Source organism: Bufo gargarizans, chromosome 6 (genome assembly GCF_014858855.1).
Source record: "Bufo gargarizans isolate SCDJY-AF-19 chromosome 6, ASM1485885v1, whole genome shotgun sequence".
Lineage (NCBI taxonomy): Eukaryota > Metazoa > Chordata > Amphibia > Anura > Bufonidae > Bufo > Bufo gargarizans.
In genome coordinates this window covers 132177792-132192867 of record NC_058085.1, presented here as the reverse complement: position 1 = coordinate 132192867, position 15076 = coordinate 132177792, and the positions used below count along the sequence as shown (strand labels likewise).

The 15076-nt window shown below is 45.4% G+C and overlaps 1 protein-coding gene across 6 annotated transcripts in view; it reads right to left on the bottom strand.

Moving 5' to 3' along the window:
• Positions 1 to 15076, bottom strand: part of HDAC5 (histone deacetylase 5) — a 107108-nt gene that overhangs the window by 55928 nt on the left and 36104 nt on the right. Inside the window, exon 1 of one of the 6 annotated variants that reach the window (XM_044295917.1) lies at positions 2717 to 2735. The exons of the other annotated variants lie outside the window; for them this stretch is intronic. The gene's annotated coding sequence lies outside the window, so the exon portion shown is untranslated. Of the gene's footprint in view, positions 1 to 2716; positions 2736 to 15076 lie in introns of those variants that run through there. 6 annotated transcript variants of the gene reach the window in all.

Here is a 15076-nt window from a genome sequence, read left to right as displayed (position 1 = left end):
ATCCTCTCTGGCGTTCCTGTTCTTCCATCTCTACAGAAGTTGAGTGTCACATTTGTTTGTATTCGTTATATTCCCTGTTGTTGTATCTGGTCCTGAGACAGAGACTTCCATTTATCCATCTGGGGAGAAATGGGTTGTCTCTGGTCCTATACTTATTCCAGGGCCTTATAGGGAAATCAGGGCCTAGGTATACTGCATATGAATATTCCTACCTTGTAGGTCTATTCATATTGATAGGTAGTCAGGGCCCTGATTAGGGTTGCTTAGGAGGTGATCTGTTTCTTCCCTAGTTTCCAGGCCCAGTTACTGTTCCCCTTCACTCCTGTGTTCAGTGTTCAGTGTGGAGTCCCCCCCCCCCCCCCCACCCCACACACACACACACTGATCGTGACAAAGACAAGCCTGTAATAAGAAATTAAGTGGATTCCGGTCTACCCCAGACTCCGTGAGGCTGGCCATACATATTAGTACACAGTGGTAGAACCCTGGCAGGTTCAGCCATCTATTTAATGCATAAGGGGGCCTCATGGCTCCCCCTCAACTGCAGATGTCATGGGAAAGAAAGATGGAGCATGTTGGATTTTGACATGTCCATTCCTTTATTTCTGCAGGATATAAGCCACTGACTGTTGCTGCACTCTCAGCTTCCTGAATGGAGGAGTGCAGAGGAACAGCAGAGCCAAGTGTGTCTATGGCTGCTTATTGCTTAAGACACTGCAGCTAAGCTGGAGTCGTTGATGGCAGGCCTAATGGGACATTGATGGGGGATTGTACAGCGGATGCAAAAAATTATTCCGTCCTGCAGTTTCTTTCTGCTAAAGCAGTGCACATTATTTAAGTGGCAGTGCGACAACGTGAACAAGTCATGATCACCATCATTTCTCAACTGTGAATTCATGTCTCAGAATATCTTTCTTCCTGATTACAGCTGAAGAAACAAAATGGTCTAACATTTCAACATCATGGGGTCTGCACAGTGTCTATAACGAAAAAACCACTGGAAAAGGTGTTTGGCTTTCCACTACCACCTGCTGGCTATCTGTGGTATGGCAGGCACTTGATTTTTAAAGTGTATCTCTGATGTTTGTAAAACGTTTGACTGCTAGAAGCAAGGACCTTGGTTTCAATCCGCCATTACTAAACTCTTCGTCTCCGAAAGACCTATCTGATAATGCCACTCCTACAGAGCTGAAAGGAATATAATGCATACATGTGCTAATAGCTAAACAGTAACTCAGAAGAGCCCCTGGCGGTCCTTTTGAAGTTGAGAGAGGGGTGTGCAGCTGACCTCCATAAAAGCAAACCTTTGACATGTCATACCAAATGTAAGTTAGAAAAGAATAGGGCACAGGGGAAAGGGAGCGTGACTGGTTCAGACTACACAAGGTTTATTTGTTGTCTGTAACTATGGAGACAAATATGTCCAGGATTTATTTATTTTTATCAAAGTGGCTTCTTTTTTCGTGAGATTTACTGAAGCAAATAAACTAAATTGGTCGAAAAAGGCAGATATGGCTTTTAAAGGAAACCTGTCACCTGATTTGGGGTCACTAAACCACCAGCATGCTGTTACACAGCTGGTTTTGGGGTCCCAAACCCGACCATTGCAATCCCATGTGTCCCTGCAAAGAATAGTAAATGAAAATCACACTCTTTTCCAGTGGCAATGGTACACCTTGCCCCACTGCACATGCCCTCGCTGAGCAACGCGTGGGCAGTGAAACGAGATGCGTCATTCTCGGCTTCATCAGCGCAGTGTTCAGGTGCCTCATGTACTGGACTCTTCTCCCCTGAAGTTTGACTTTAAAGGTTCCCTTTAAGCAATTGGTTAGGAATAAAACTAATTTAATAAATCTAAGCTAGTAGGAGGTCCTCCCTATGCCTCAATTACTAGGTCAGATGAAAGGGTCATGTGGATGGCATTTGATTTTCTGGAGCAAGCCATGAGATCCTTTCCTAATTTGAAGAGTTCAGTCACAATGACACATCCGTATTTCCAGAGGTTGACTTCAATTGGAGCAGCCCTGCAATGTCAAGCCCAGCACACTACAAAGTAGACAAAGCTGTCTTCTTCCAGTACTGAAGCTCCTGCTGAGCAGGGCCCCCACCTCTTTCTTGATTGACAGGGCCAGGTTCCTGCACAGTTGTTTTGGGCAGTGGGTGTGGAACCACTGCATCAACCACCCTGTTTGAATTTGCAATAGACCTAAGGACGTTATCCTGGTCGTCCTCTGGTTTTCACCCTTTAACCATTATACAGGGATCTGGTCTTCACTGCAGGGAAGCCACCAGCCTGCTACCTCTTCGAATAGTCCCGGTCTGGTTGGCAGCTGACCCACTGGGGAAACAGGACGAAAATTAGGGAGTGCAGAGTACATGGAAATCTGTGAAACTAGTATGAGGCCAAAGGAGGCAGCATAGGGTCAATACGGTAAACAGGCTAATGTCAGATCAGGCAGCAGAACGTAGGAATCAGTAGAGACGCAGAGGGCAATACACAAACAGACAAACAGAACAACTCTTGGTACTACCACGCTAGAAAACCTAACGCCCAGGCACCCTAAAGTGTCTAGCCTTTGGATGGTGCAAACTAGGAAACACGCACCCTGGCCCTTTAAGAGCCTAAGCGCAGTGCAGGAGGTAGAGTAACGCGGCACCTGTGTTGGCCTGAGGGAGCAGAAGAAGGCACAGGTCACTAGCATAACAGTACCCCCACCATGCCTTCTCTTCTTTGGACTAGACTTTTTTTTTTAAAACTTCTTTAGATGAACCTCGGGCATCAATGTTCTCCAAAGGCTCCCAGGAACTCTCCTCAGGACCAAAGCCCTTCCAGTCCACCAGGAAAAAAAAGTGTTGCCTCTGATCCTTTTGTTGTCCAAGATGTCCTTTACTTCATACAAATTTCTTCAACTGACTGGGGAGACAAGAGAAGATGAACCTCCAGAATAGCGATTGAAGATTACAGGTTTGAGTAGAGAGACATGAATTAAATTAGGTATCTGTAGAGAGGCAGAAAGACGTAATTTGTAACTGACTGGGTTCAATTTTTTAATCACTTCAAAGGGACCAAGGAAACAAGGGGCCAGTTTGTATGAGGTTACTCTGAGTCTGATGTTCTTAGAGAATAGCCAGAATTTGTCACCAGGAGAGAATTGAACAGTGGTCTTCACAAGAGCAACTTTGTTCTCCTGCCAAATCTGGAATCAGCTGCCAACACTCCAGAAGAAACAGAAGAGGGACTCTAAGTTGGCAACCATACACAATGAGAAACTTCCCCATAGATTCAGCAGCATGGTTATTATAACATACGATATATATATATATATATATATATATATATACACACAGTACAGACCAAAAGTTTGGACACACCTTCTCATTCAAAGAGTTGTCTTTATGTTCATGACTATGAAAACTGTAGATTCACACTGAAGGCATCAAAACTATGAATTAACACATGTGGAATTATATACATGACAAAAAAGTGTGAAACAACTGAAAATATGTCATATTCTAGGTTCTTCTAAGTAGCCACCTTTTGCTTTGATTATTGCTTTGCACACTCTTGGCATTCTCTTGATGAGCTTCAAGAGGTAGTCACCTGAAATGGTCTTCCAACAGTCTTGAAGGAGTTCCCAGAGATGCTTAGCACTTGTTGGCCCTTTTGCCTTCACTCTGCGGTCCAGCTCACCCCAAACCATCTCGATTGGGTTCAGGTCCGGTGACTGTGGAGGCCAGGTCATCTGGCGCAGCACCCTATCACTCTCCTTCATGGTCAAATAGCCCTTACACAGCCTGGAGGTGTGTTTGGGGTCATTGTCCTGTTGAAAAATAAATGATGGTCCAACTAAACGCAAACCGGATGGAATAGCATGCCGCTGCAAGATGCTGTGGTAGCCATGCTGGTTCAGTATGCCTTCAATTTTGAATAAATCCCCAACAGTGTCACCAGCAAAGCACCCCCACACCATCACACCTCCTCCTCCATGCTTCACGGTGGGAACCAGGCACGTAGAGTCCATCTGTTCACCTTTTCTGCGTCGCACAAAGACACGCTGGTTGGAACCAAAGATCTCAAATTTGGACTCATCAGACCAAAGCACAGATTTCCACTGGTCTAATGTCCATTCCTTGTGTTCTTTAGCCCAAACAAGTCTCTTCTGCTTGTTGCCTGTCCTTAGCAGTGGTTTCCTAGCAGATATTCTACCATGAAGGCCTGATTCACACAGTCTCCTCTTAACAGTTGTTCTAGAGATGTGTCTGCTTCTAGAACTCTGTGTGGCATTGACCTGGTCTCTAATCTGAGCTGCTGTTAAAGGGGTTATCCGAGTTATTCTTTTGTTCTTTCTATGTTCCTAACTAAGCAAATGTAACAGCTTTCCAATTCACTCACTTTATCTCCAGGGGCTGGTTTCTCAGATTTCACTGAGGGTCACATGACCTGCTCTGATAAAGGTCATTTACAAGCCTGTAAACAGTCACTGTGCTGGCCACGCCCCCCTTCACTGCCGTCTACTCTCTGCTGGGATTCTTAACCCCTTCAGCTGCACAGCTCTGCAGGCAGTGAAGAGACAATACATACTAGAGAGAGCATTGCACAAGAAGGTAGGGGGAAGATCGTGTGTGTATTAGCAGTGTCATTATACAGATGGGACATGTGGTCCTACACATACAACATGCTGCTGGGTCTCCCAGCAGTCAGACATGTCATTCAGGGCAGCACTTGTATTCACTCCTTTAGCAGTGTCATTATACAGCTGGGATTTGTAGTCCTACACATACAACATGCTGCAGAGTCTCCCAGCTGGCAGACATGTCACTCAGGGCAGCTCTTGTAGCCACTCCCTTAGCAGAGCAGGGGGAGGGGCAGAGATTGTTTTTATTGCATGTAAACAAAGTGCCAGAACAGAAAAGAACCAGGGAAATGAGGGAATATATATATTTTTTTGCATAAAACATGCTTAGCTCAGTTATATATCAGATTTTCAGTGCTATATATTTTTTTTTCATAACTCGGACAACCCCTTTAACCTGCGATTTCTGAGGCTGGTGACTCGGATGAACTTATCCTCCGCAGCAGAGGTGACTCTTGGTCTCCCTTTCCTGGGGTGGTCCACATATGAGCCAGTTTCTTTGTAGATATTAATGGTTTTTGTGATTGTCACTTTCAAAGTTTTCCCAATTTTTCGGACTGACTGACCTTCATTTCTTAAAGTAATGATGGCCACTCGTTTTTCTTAGCTGCTTTTTTCTTGCCATAATACAAATTCTAACAGTTTATTCAGTAGGACTATCAGCTGTGTATCCACCTGACTTCTCCACAACGCAACTGATGGTCCCAACCCCATTTATAAGGCAAGAAATCCCACTTATTAAACCTGACAGGGCACACCTGTGAAGTGAAAACCATTTCAGGTGACTACCTCTTGAAGCTCAACAAGAGAATGCCAAGAGTGTGCAAAGCAGTAATCAAAGCAAAAGGTGGCTACTTTGAAGAACCTAGAATATTACATATTTTCAGTTGTTTGACACTTTTTTGTTATGTATATAATTCCACATGTTAATTCATAGTTTTGATGCCTTCAGTGTGAATCTACAATTTTCATAGTCATGAAAATAAAGAAAACTCTTTGAATGAGAAGGTGTGTCCAAACTTTTGGTCTGTACTGTGTGTATATATATATATATATATATATATATATATATATTAGAAAACTCCTCCCATGGAAGCAAAGCAGCCCAGTCATCCTGATGTACATTGGTAAAGTGGTGCAAGTAGCTGGTTAAAATTTGATTAATGCAACTGTCTGTGAATGGTAGACAGAAGAAAATTCCAATTTGACATCCAGAATCTTGCAGAGTGCTCCCCAAAGCTAAGAAGCAGACTGAACTTCCCAATCGGACATGATGTGCAGAGGGAATACATAAAGACAGAAGGTTTGCTCAATGAAAACTTTAGGGCTCATTCACACCTGCGCTTAACTGATCCAGCAGGCTGTTCTGGCAGAGGATCAGCCTGACAGAGTTCATGTGATCCTGCATATCTGGACACAGCCGTGCATCTCCGGACCCAATTGACTATAATGGGATCCAGTGGTGATCCAGCCGCTTTCCAGCATAAGGGTTGGGTTTGGCTGGACAAAAAGTCCTGCATGCATTGTTTTCTGAAAAATCATAATATCCAAACTGATCAATTATCGAGTAGTGTAAAAGCATTTAACAATCGAACAACAAACGATAATCGTTTAGTTTGCTGTTCTTGCGCTCAAAGATGTAGATACCTAAATCATTGTTTATCATTCAGGTAGAGTTTGCTTGACAAATGATCTATTACAAGATCGCACTTACATGATACTCTGCACATGTAAAGGGTTATCATTCGAACGTTAATGACTCGGATAACGACTCATTCGTCGCTCGATCAAATCAATTATCTACTCGTGTAAAGAGGCCTTAGCTCTCTGTCTCCGACTGAGTAATTCTGCTCTACTGCAGAGAATGCTTTGGAAAAGTAGCCACATGTGACTGTCTTGCCAGTACTCTTCTGAGTTAGAACAGCTCCAGCTCCCAGGGAGGATGTGTCCACCAAAAATCGTGTAGTCTTGGAAGACTGTTGGAGCATTGTTAAAGGGCTTCTGTCACCCCCAAAACACATTTTTTTTGGGGGGGGGGGGGGGGGCTTGTTAAAATCCTTATATAGGGCTCTTACCTTTGTCTGTGGCTTCATTTCCTTAAAAATCGATCTTTTAAAATATGCAAATCACTTCACTACCAGCAAGTAGGGCGTCTACTCGCTGGTAGCCACCGCAAAAAAAACGCCCCCTCCTCCTGTTGATTGACAGGGCCAGCGAACGGTCTCCTCCTCCGGCTGGCCCTGTCAGCATTTCAAATCCCGCGCCTGTCTTCTCAGAGCGCCTGCGCCGAATGAAGACAGGCGTGGGATTTGAAATGCTGACAGGGCCAGCCAGAGGAGAAAACCGTTTGCTGGCCCTGTCAATCAACAGGAGGAGGGGGCGTTTTTTTGCAGCGACTACCAGCAAGTAGACGCCCTACTTGCTAGTAGTGAAGTGATTTGCATATTTTAAAAGATCGATTTTTAAGGAAACGAAGCCACACACAAAGGTAAGAGCCCTATATAGGGAATAGTCATTAAATAAGGATTTTAACAAGCCCCCAAAAAAATATTGTGTTTTGGGGGAAAGACTAAATACTCTTGCCATTGCCGGTTTTAAAAACAGTTTTACTCTCTTTGGCTGCACAGGTCACTAACAAGGGCTTCACATGATGCTGCACCGAAAGTCAGTACTGGTTCACCAAGGCCTGATTTCCTTCCGAGACAGAGTCTCATTGTCATGGGAAGTACGGGGAAGGAAAGACAACCAAAGGGAACCACATCTAAACAACGAAAGACTAGGCTCCAAACCTAGGGAATAAAGAGGTCACCTCCTAGCATTCCCTGATACTCTCCCATAGCTGCTAACAACATGTGCAAATCTCAATGGTAGAAATGCACATGCACAGGAACCCGAGACAGCTGAAACACTGCACCAAACCATCAGCTTAGGGAACAGGGAAAGAGGCAACCGGCTCCTTCCAAACTGAAGGAGCTAGTGTCTCCCTGAGGCCTAGTCAGGACAGACACACCAAGAAAAGGGAAAGGACTTAGCTTTAGATGTAACTGGAACAGGAGAATCACCACACAAGCAGAGCAGTCCACAGAAGAGCTATCAGCCACAGTGTAACAAGTGAGAGACGGAACATATAAAGAGCCCCCTGACTGATAATGAGCAGCATCGGCGAAGGGGTGGAAACCTGTCAGCAACAATGAAAACAAGAGAGATCTGTCAGATAGACTCCTGAGTCTTTCGTCTATTTGAACTTCTAAGATTTCTCCCAGGGCCGGCGTTGACAGTACCGCTCCCCCCTTCTACGGGTGACCTCCGGGCACCCAAGACCAACTTTATCATGGTGGGCTGTGAAAGGCCTTCAGAAGCCGAATGGCATTCACATTAGTCGCTGGGACCCACATTCTCTCCTCCGGACCGTAACCCTTCCAATGAACAAGGTATTGAAGGGAACCCAGAAGGACACGAGAGTCAACAACTCTGGAAATTTGAAACTCCAGATTCCTGTCAACCAAGACAGATGGAGGTGGCAAGGAAGATGGTACAGCAGGTTCCACATAACTCTTTTACAAAGATTTATGGAAGACATTATGGATCTTCCAAGCTTGCAGAAGTTCAAGGTGAAAAGAAACCGGCAGAGATATTGTATGGACCAATAAATCTTGGACCTAACTTCCAGGATGGCACCTTCAACTTAATGTTCTTAGTGGACAACCACACCAAATCACACACATTCAGGTCCGGACCAGACACACGTTTCTTGTCAGCCATACGTTTATACCTATCGTCCATCTTTTTTAAATTGACTAGAATTTTCCGCCAGATAGATAATAAGGAAGAAGCAAATCTCTCCTCATTAGGTATACCAGAGGAACTATTCCCAGAGAACGTACCAAACTGAGGGTGAAACCCCTATGCACCAAAAAATTGTGACTTATCCGTGGAATCCTGATGACGGTTATTCAAAGAAAATTTAGGCAAAGACAAAAATGAGGACCACTCCTCCTGATTCTCAGCAACAAAACACTTCAAATATGTCTCCAGATTCTGGTTAGTGCATTCAGTTTGTCCGTTTAACTGAGGGTCAAAAGCCAAAGAGAAGGACAAACGAATCCCCAAGCAAGTACAGAAAGCCTTCCAGAATGTGGACACAAATTGAGTCCCTCTATCAGACACCACATCAGAGGGAATGCCGTGTAATTTCACAATGTTATCAACAAATGTCCGAGCCAGAGTTCTGGCATTGGGTAAACCAGAAAATGGAATGAAGTGGGCCATCTTACTGAAGAGGTCGACCACCACCAAAATCACTGTCATCCCCAAAGAACTGGGCAAATCGGTGATAGAGTCCATGGACAAGTGCGTCCAGGGACAAGGTGGGATGAACAAAGGAAGAAGAGATCCTGAGGGCCGAGTATGAGTCACCTTGGCACGTGCACAGGTCTCACAAGCTGCCATATAGCCCTCAACACTCTTAAGTAAACCCGACCACCAGAATCTCAGGGAAGCTACGCGACAAGGCATCAGCCTTGACATTCTTGACCCCAGGGCGAAAAGTGACAATGAAATTAAATCTGGTAAAAAAAAAAGACCACCTGGCCTGCCTTGGGTTCAAACATTATGATCGGTAAATACAGTAATGGGATGAATCGCTCCTTGTAACCAATGATGCCAACATCATAATTTCAAAAAGAGAGCTTTTTCTAAAAAAAAAAAAAAAAAAAAAAAGCACAAGGGTGCCATTTGCCAGGAGAAGGACCCTGCAACAGAACTGCACCAACTCCCACTTCTGATGCGTCCACCTCGACAATAAATGGCTGAGACACATCAGGCTGCACCAAAATGGGAGCAGAAGAAAAACATTTCTTTATAGTGGAAAAAAGCATGTAACGCCTCTTCCGACCAGACAGAGAAATACACCCCTTTCTTAGTCATGTCAGTCAGAGGTTTGCCAACAGTGGAATAATTCAAGATACATTTTCTGTAGCAATTGGTAAACCCCAAAAACCTCATAAGCGCTTTCTGATTCTTGGGCAGATCCCATTTCAAGACCGCACTAACTTTTTCGGGATCCATGCGAAAGCCTGAAGTGGAAAGCAGGTAACCCAGAAAAGGAATCTCTTGAACAGAAAACACACATTTTTCTAACTTGGCATATAACTTATTCTCCCGGAGGATCAGCAAGACTTGTCTCAAATGATCCTGATGACTCTTCATGTCGGGCTGGCAAATCAATATGTTATTCAGGTATACGACAACAAACCTTCCCACCAAATGATGAAAAATGTAATTGATGAAATGTTGAAATACAGTCGGGGCATTGGTCAAACCAAAAGGCATGACCAAGTTCTCAAAATCACCCTCTGGGGTATTAAACGCAGTCTTCCATTCATCCCCCTCTCTGATTCTTACCAGATTATATGCCCTGTGGCGAAACCAACCTCGCCACTGGGTTTTGGAGGGGCCTGCCTACCAGCCTTTTGCCCCAGGATTATGGGCCCTCTAATCAGCCAGGACTTGGACTAACTTGAACCCCTGGTCTAATTCGTGCCATTTTGGGATGTTAAATGTCTATGTGTATTGAAAAGGGTGGGACATTGTATACGTTGAGTAGTGAGGTCTGTTCCATTGTCTCTCTGTGTGTATTGGCGATGTCCTTTGTCCTGAGAGATAATTCAATTGCTTCTCGGTTGTCGCCAGGACAGAGGATATTGTGTATGCGCCTGCCTGTGATGATTACATCAACCCAGTGTGAGGTAATTGTATCACGGGCAGAGGGGAGGATTTTGTGTGGGAGTGTCTGAGTGTATTGTACGTGGTTATTGGCTGTTTTTACAAAACCCTGTGGGTGGTAACCTTGTTGGAAGATGTGTATAAATCAATGCTTGTGTGTTCAAATAAAGAGTTCCTGTTTTACCCTTTACCATGTTGAGGCTGGTGTTTGGGTAACTGATCGACACTGGGGGATTGCTATACGCTGAAGATTTGCTATACTCCCCTGGCATAACTACTAGCTCTTGTAAGAGCTGTTCCTGCTCTCTGGATTTAGGAGAGGTTCACCCACTGGAGCCTGGAGCCTTGTCGTAGGTCCAGGGTGGGTAGGAGACAGTGAGACCTCAACCAAGCTTCGGCGGTTCGTGGGGTCTGCAGTGCATACGGTGTCAAGTGGAGTGCTTGGAGTCCTCGGAAAGCACTAGGAGCATCTATCGACGGAGGTACCTGGTCGGGGTGCCAGGAGATCCGTTACATGCCCCTCTTAGGTCTAATTTAGAAAACACCTTAGCTCCAACAATCTGGTTGAACAAATCTGGGATCAGGGGAAGGGGATAAGGATCACGGATAGTGATGCGATTCAAGTCTTGGAAATCTAGACACGGTCTCAATGTCCCATCTTTTTTCTTTACAAAAAATAACCCTGCCGCCATAGGTGACTTAGATGGTCTGATGTGTCCCTTTGCCAAACACTCAGTAATATACTTTCGCATAGCAACTCTTTCGGGTTCAGACAGGTTATACAACCTAGACTTTGGCAACTTAGCTACGGGAATCAGATTGACAGGGCAATCATATTCTCTATGAGGGGGCAACTCCTGATCCACACTCTCAGTGAACACATCAGAAAAATCTGAAAGAAACGGGGGTAACATCTTAGTGGATATCCCAGCAAGAGATGAGACAGTTGTCCATACAGTAAATCACTCCAGCCCTTGATCTGTCTCGCTTGCCAATCAATGGTAGGGTTATGTTTGGTGAACCATGGCAACCCTAGCACCAGAGGAGCCAGCAGACCCTTCATTATAAAACAAGAAATACCCTCAACATGAGAATCCCCCACCCTTAAATGGATATCCTGCACCATGTAAGTGAAAGATTTTTGAGAAAGGGGGGCAGAATCAATAGCAAACACTGAGATCTCTTTGTCCAGTGCATTAGATTTAAAACCATGCATCAGGACAAACTGATAATCCACAAGGTTAACCCCTGCCCCACTGTACAAAAATACCTCCACATCAATATTTTTCAAATCTAGCGCCACCTTGGCAGGCAGGAGAAAACGGGTACTACCAGTAAAAGACAAGAGCATGTTCTCAGATTCCCCAACTAATCTGCCAAGAGTTAGAGAACAAAACTTATTGGTAACTCCTTTTTTAAAAAATTCTCGCCTTGATATTTTAAATAGGGACAAACATTAACAAAATGGCCCTCTTTACCACACAAAAAAAAACAGTCTTTTTTTAGCCCTGAAGTTCTTATCACCAGGGTCTGGAGAGACCCGTCCCAATTGCATAGGTTCATCTCCGAACATAGGCTCAGGTGTCTCAGTACCCAGCGTGTCAGAGGGGACCGACCTCCCTTCAGGTAATACGTCCCGAGAGGACGGAGTCTTGCACCTTTCCCTCAGACGTCTATCAATTCGCACTGCAAGAGACATGGCAGCTTCTAATGAAACAGGATTTTCATGGAGTGCTAGGGCATCTTTTAGTCTCTCAAAAAGCCCCTGATAGAACTGACTCTGGAGGGCAGGGTCATTCCACTCAGAATCATTTGCTCACCTCCTGAATTCAGAGCAATAGGACTCAGCAGACCGATTTCCCTGTTGCAAGCCGTGCAACATAGATTCAGCCAGAGAAACTCGGTCTTGGTCGTCATAAATAAGCGCCAAGGTTCTGAAAAAATCATCCGACCGGGGGGATTGGGATCCAGGCGGCAAAGAAAAGGCCCAGGATTGAGGTCACCTTTCAATAAATAAATAACGATCCCGACCTTTTGACTCTCGTCACCAGAGGAGTGAGGGAGTAAGCGAAAATAAAGTTTGCAAGACCCCCAGAACCAAACAAAGTTGTCACTTCCTCTGGCAAATCGGTCCGGGAGGGCGATCTTAGGTTCAGAGCAGGTCTGGACCCCACTGGCGGAGACAGACGCCTGAAACCTTGCAACAGATTCACGGAGGTCTGCTACCTCCAGCGACAACCGCTGCATACGACCCACCAGTGCAGGGACAGGATTCATGACAGCACAGAGCAGGGGAAACAGTAACGGCATTTGGTGGCTGATAATGTCACAAGAAGTACGGGGAAGGAAAGACAACCAAAGGGAACCACAACTAAACAACAACAGACTAGGCTCCAAACCTAGGGAATAAAGAGGTCACCTCCTAGCATTCATTGATACTCTCCCTAAGCTGCTAACAACATGTGCAAATCTCAATGGTAGAAATGCACATGCACAGGAACCTGAGACAGCTGAAACACTGCACCAAACCCTCAGCTTAGGGAAAAGGGAAAGAGGCAACCGGCTCCTTACAAACTGAAGGAGCTAGTGTCTCCCTGAGGCCTAGTCATGACAGACACACCAAGAAAAGAGAAAGGACTTAGCTTGAGATGTAACTGGAACAGGAGAACCACCACACAAGCAGAGCACTCCACAGAAGAGATATCAGCTGCAGGGAAACAAGTGAGAGGCGGAACATATAAAGAGCCCCCTGACTGATAATGAGCAGCAGCTGCGAAGGGGTGGAAACCTGTCAGCAACAATGAAAACAAAAGAGATCAAGAGACAAGAGAGACTCCTGAGTCCTCCGTCTATTTGAACTTCTAAGATCTCTCCCAGGGCCGGCGTTGACACTAATAAGGCCTGAAAGGTAAACTGCGTACCACCGTAATAAAATAATATGGGTAAAGTCAATGTTGTACAGAGCTGGTCTTCACCTAGGGCTGTCTCTCCTACGGACCCTAGGCTCGGTGAGGACAAGTGCGGACATAGTGTCATTTGGCTCTGCAATATAGACACAGATCGTTGGAGCGCCGGCACGGACGTTCCTCTTCAGACAACCTGATCCTGTCCACATGCCAACCGAGGAGGTGTTCTCTCACGGACTGCTTCCTTACTACGTTCTCAGGACCGAACATCAATATGGATGGCAAGGGAGATCAAAGCTTCTAAAGTAACTGGCGCATCAGGACCCGCCAATTCATCCTTAATTCAACTTGACAGACCATCCCAGAATGATGCTGCTACTAAAGCCTCATTTTTTAAGGCCAACTCAATCAGAAGTCAGAATACAGAACTGAATAGAACTTCTTAAAAGACTCTGCAGAAGGTAGATAGAAACTCTTGCAGTTTATTGGTCACAAGATCTCCTCTTTCCCATAGTGAATTCGCCCAGGAGAGAACCTCACTGGGACGGGTAGTGCAGCAGAGTACGTGTGAATCCATGAAACTAGTCTGAGCTCAGAGCAGGCGACAACCGGTTAATACAGTAAATGAGCTAAGGTCAGCTCAGGCAGTAGAGTGTCAGAATAGGTAGACAGGCAGAGGTCAGTACATGGGCAGACAATCAGAACAGCACACCTTAACTCTGTATTAGCATGCTAGAAAACCTAAAGCTCAGGCAACCACCCATAGGGGAAGGTGCTTTAAATAAGCTGAGAGCAAGCCATCTGCACCGTACCGCGTTCAGTAGTGCCGGCTGTGTTTTCTTCTTTGTATTGCTTTAAATAAGCTGGTGTTCAGCCATTGGCTGGGGCAATGAAGAATGCACTCACTGGCCCATTAACATGCAGGGAGGGTGCGCAAATCCTAAAGGAAGTGCAGGAGGAAAGTGGGAAAGTGCGGGCTGTGACCTGCAGTGGGAAAAGCAGCAGCTGCCGGCAAAGCAATGGGCTGAGCAGAGTAAGTGACGTGGCACCGGCGGAAGTGAGCAGCAGGCATACGCCGCTAATATAACAACAGTTATCTTGCCTGGCCCTGTCCTATCCTGAAACAGACCAGCCTGTCCCAACGACAGGCCATCAATATCAAAATCCTGGACAACCATCTAAGTATAGATTCTACTTCTCTTTTTAAAAAGGACCTCTCATGGGTCCAGGCATTATAAAATAAGTAGCACGTTATGTAAGGCATAAAGCAAGGATCTAATAGAGCTTACTATTTTTCCTGGGCGCCGCTCCAATGACGCTCCAATCACAAAGGAGAGTGTCACAGCCAGGGAGAAGGGGATTTTTTTTTCTTCCCTGGCCGTGACGGTCTCCTTTGTGATTAGACCGCGCAACAGCCAGGGAGAAGGAGACACCCATTGAGAAACCCTGGCATCTGCTCCTCCCTGTTCCGATGCTTTTATTTAGCATACCAGGCGGGAGAACTTAACATGGGCACAGCAGGCGAATGGAGCGGCGCCCAGGAAAAATAGTAATCGCTATTAGATCCCTGCTTTATGCCTTACATAACGTGCTACTTATTTTATAATGTCTGGACCCATGAAAGGTCCTCTTTAATCTCCTCCTCCCTTAATGTTTTAGCATTTTTATTATTTAGATTTGGTGCAGAATCTATACCAGGAGTCGGCACCCTTTTTTGTACTGGGTGTCGGGGGGGGGGGGGGGGGTGTCGGGGGGGGAATCTAAGCTGAAGCGCTCAGTATTCCATGCTACACAAACATTTGACATAAACCA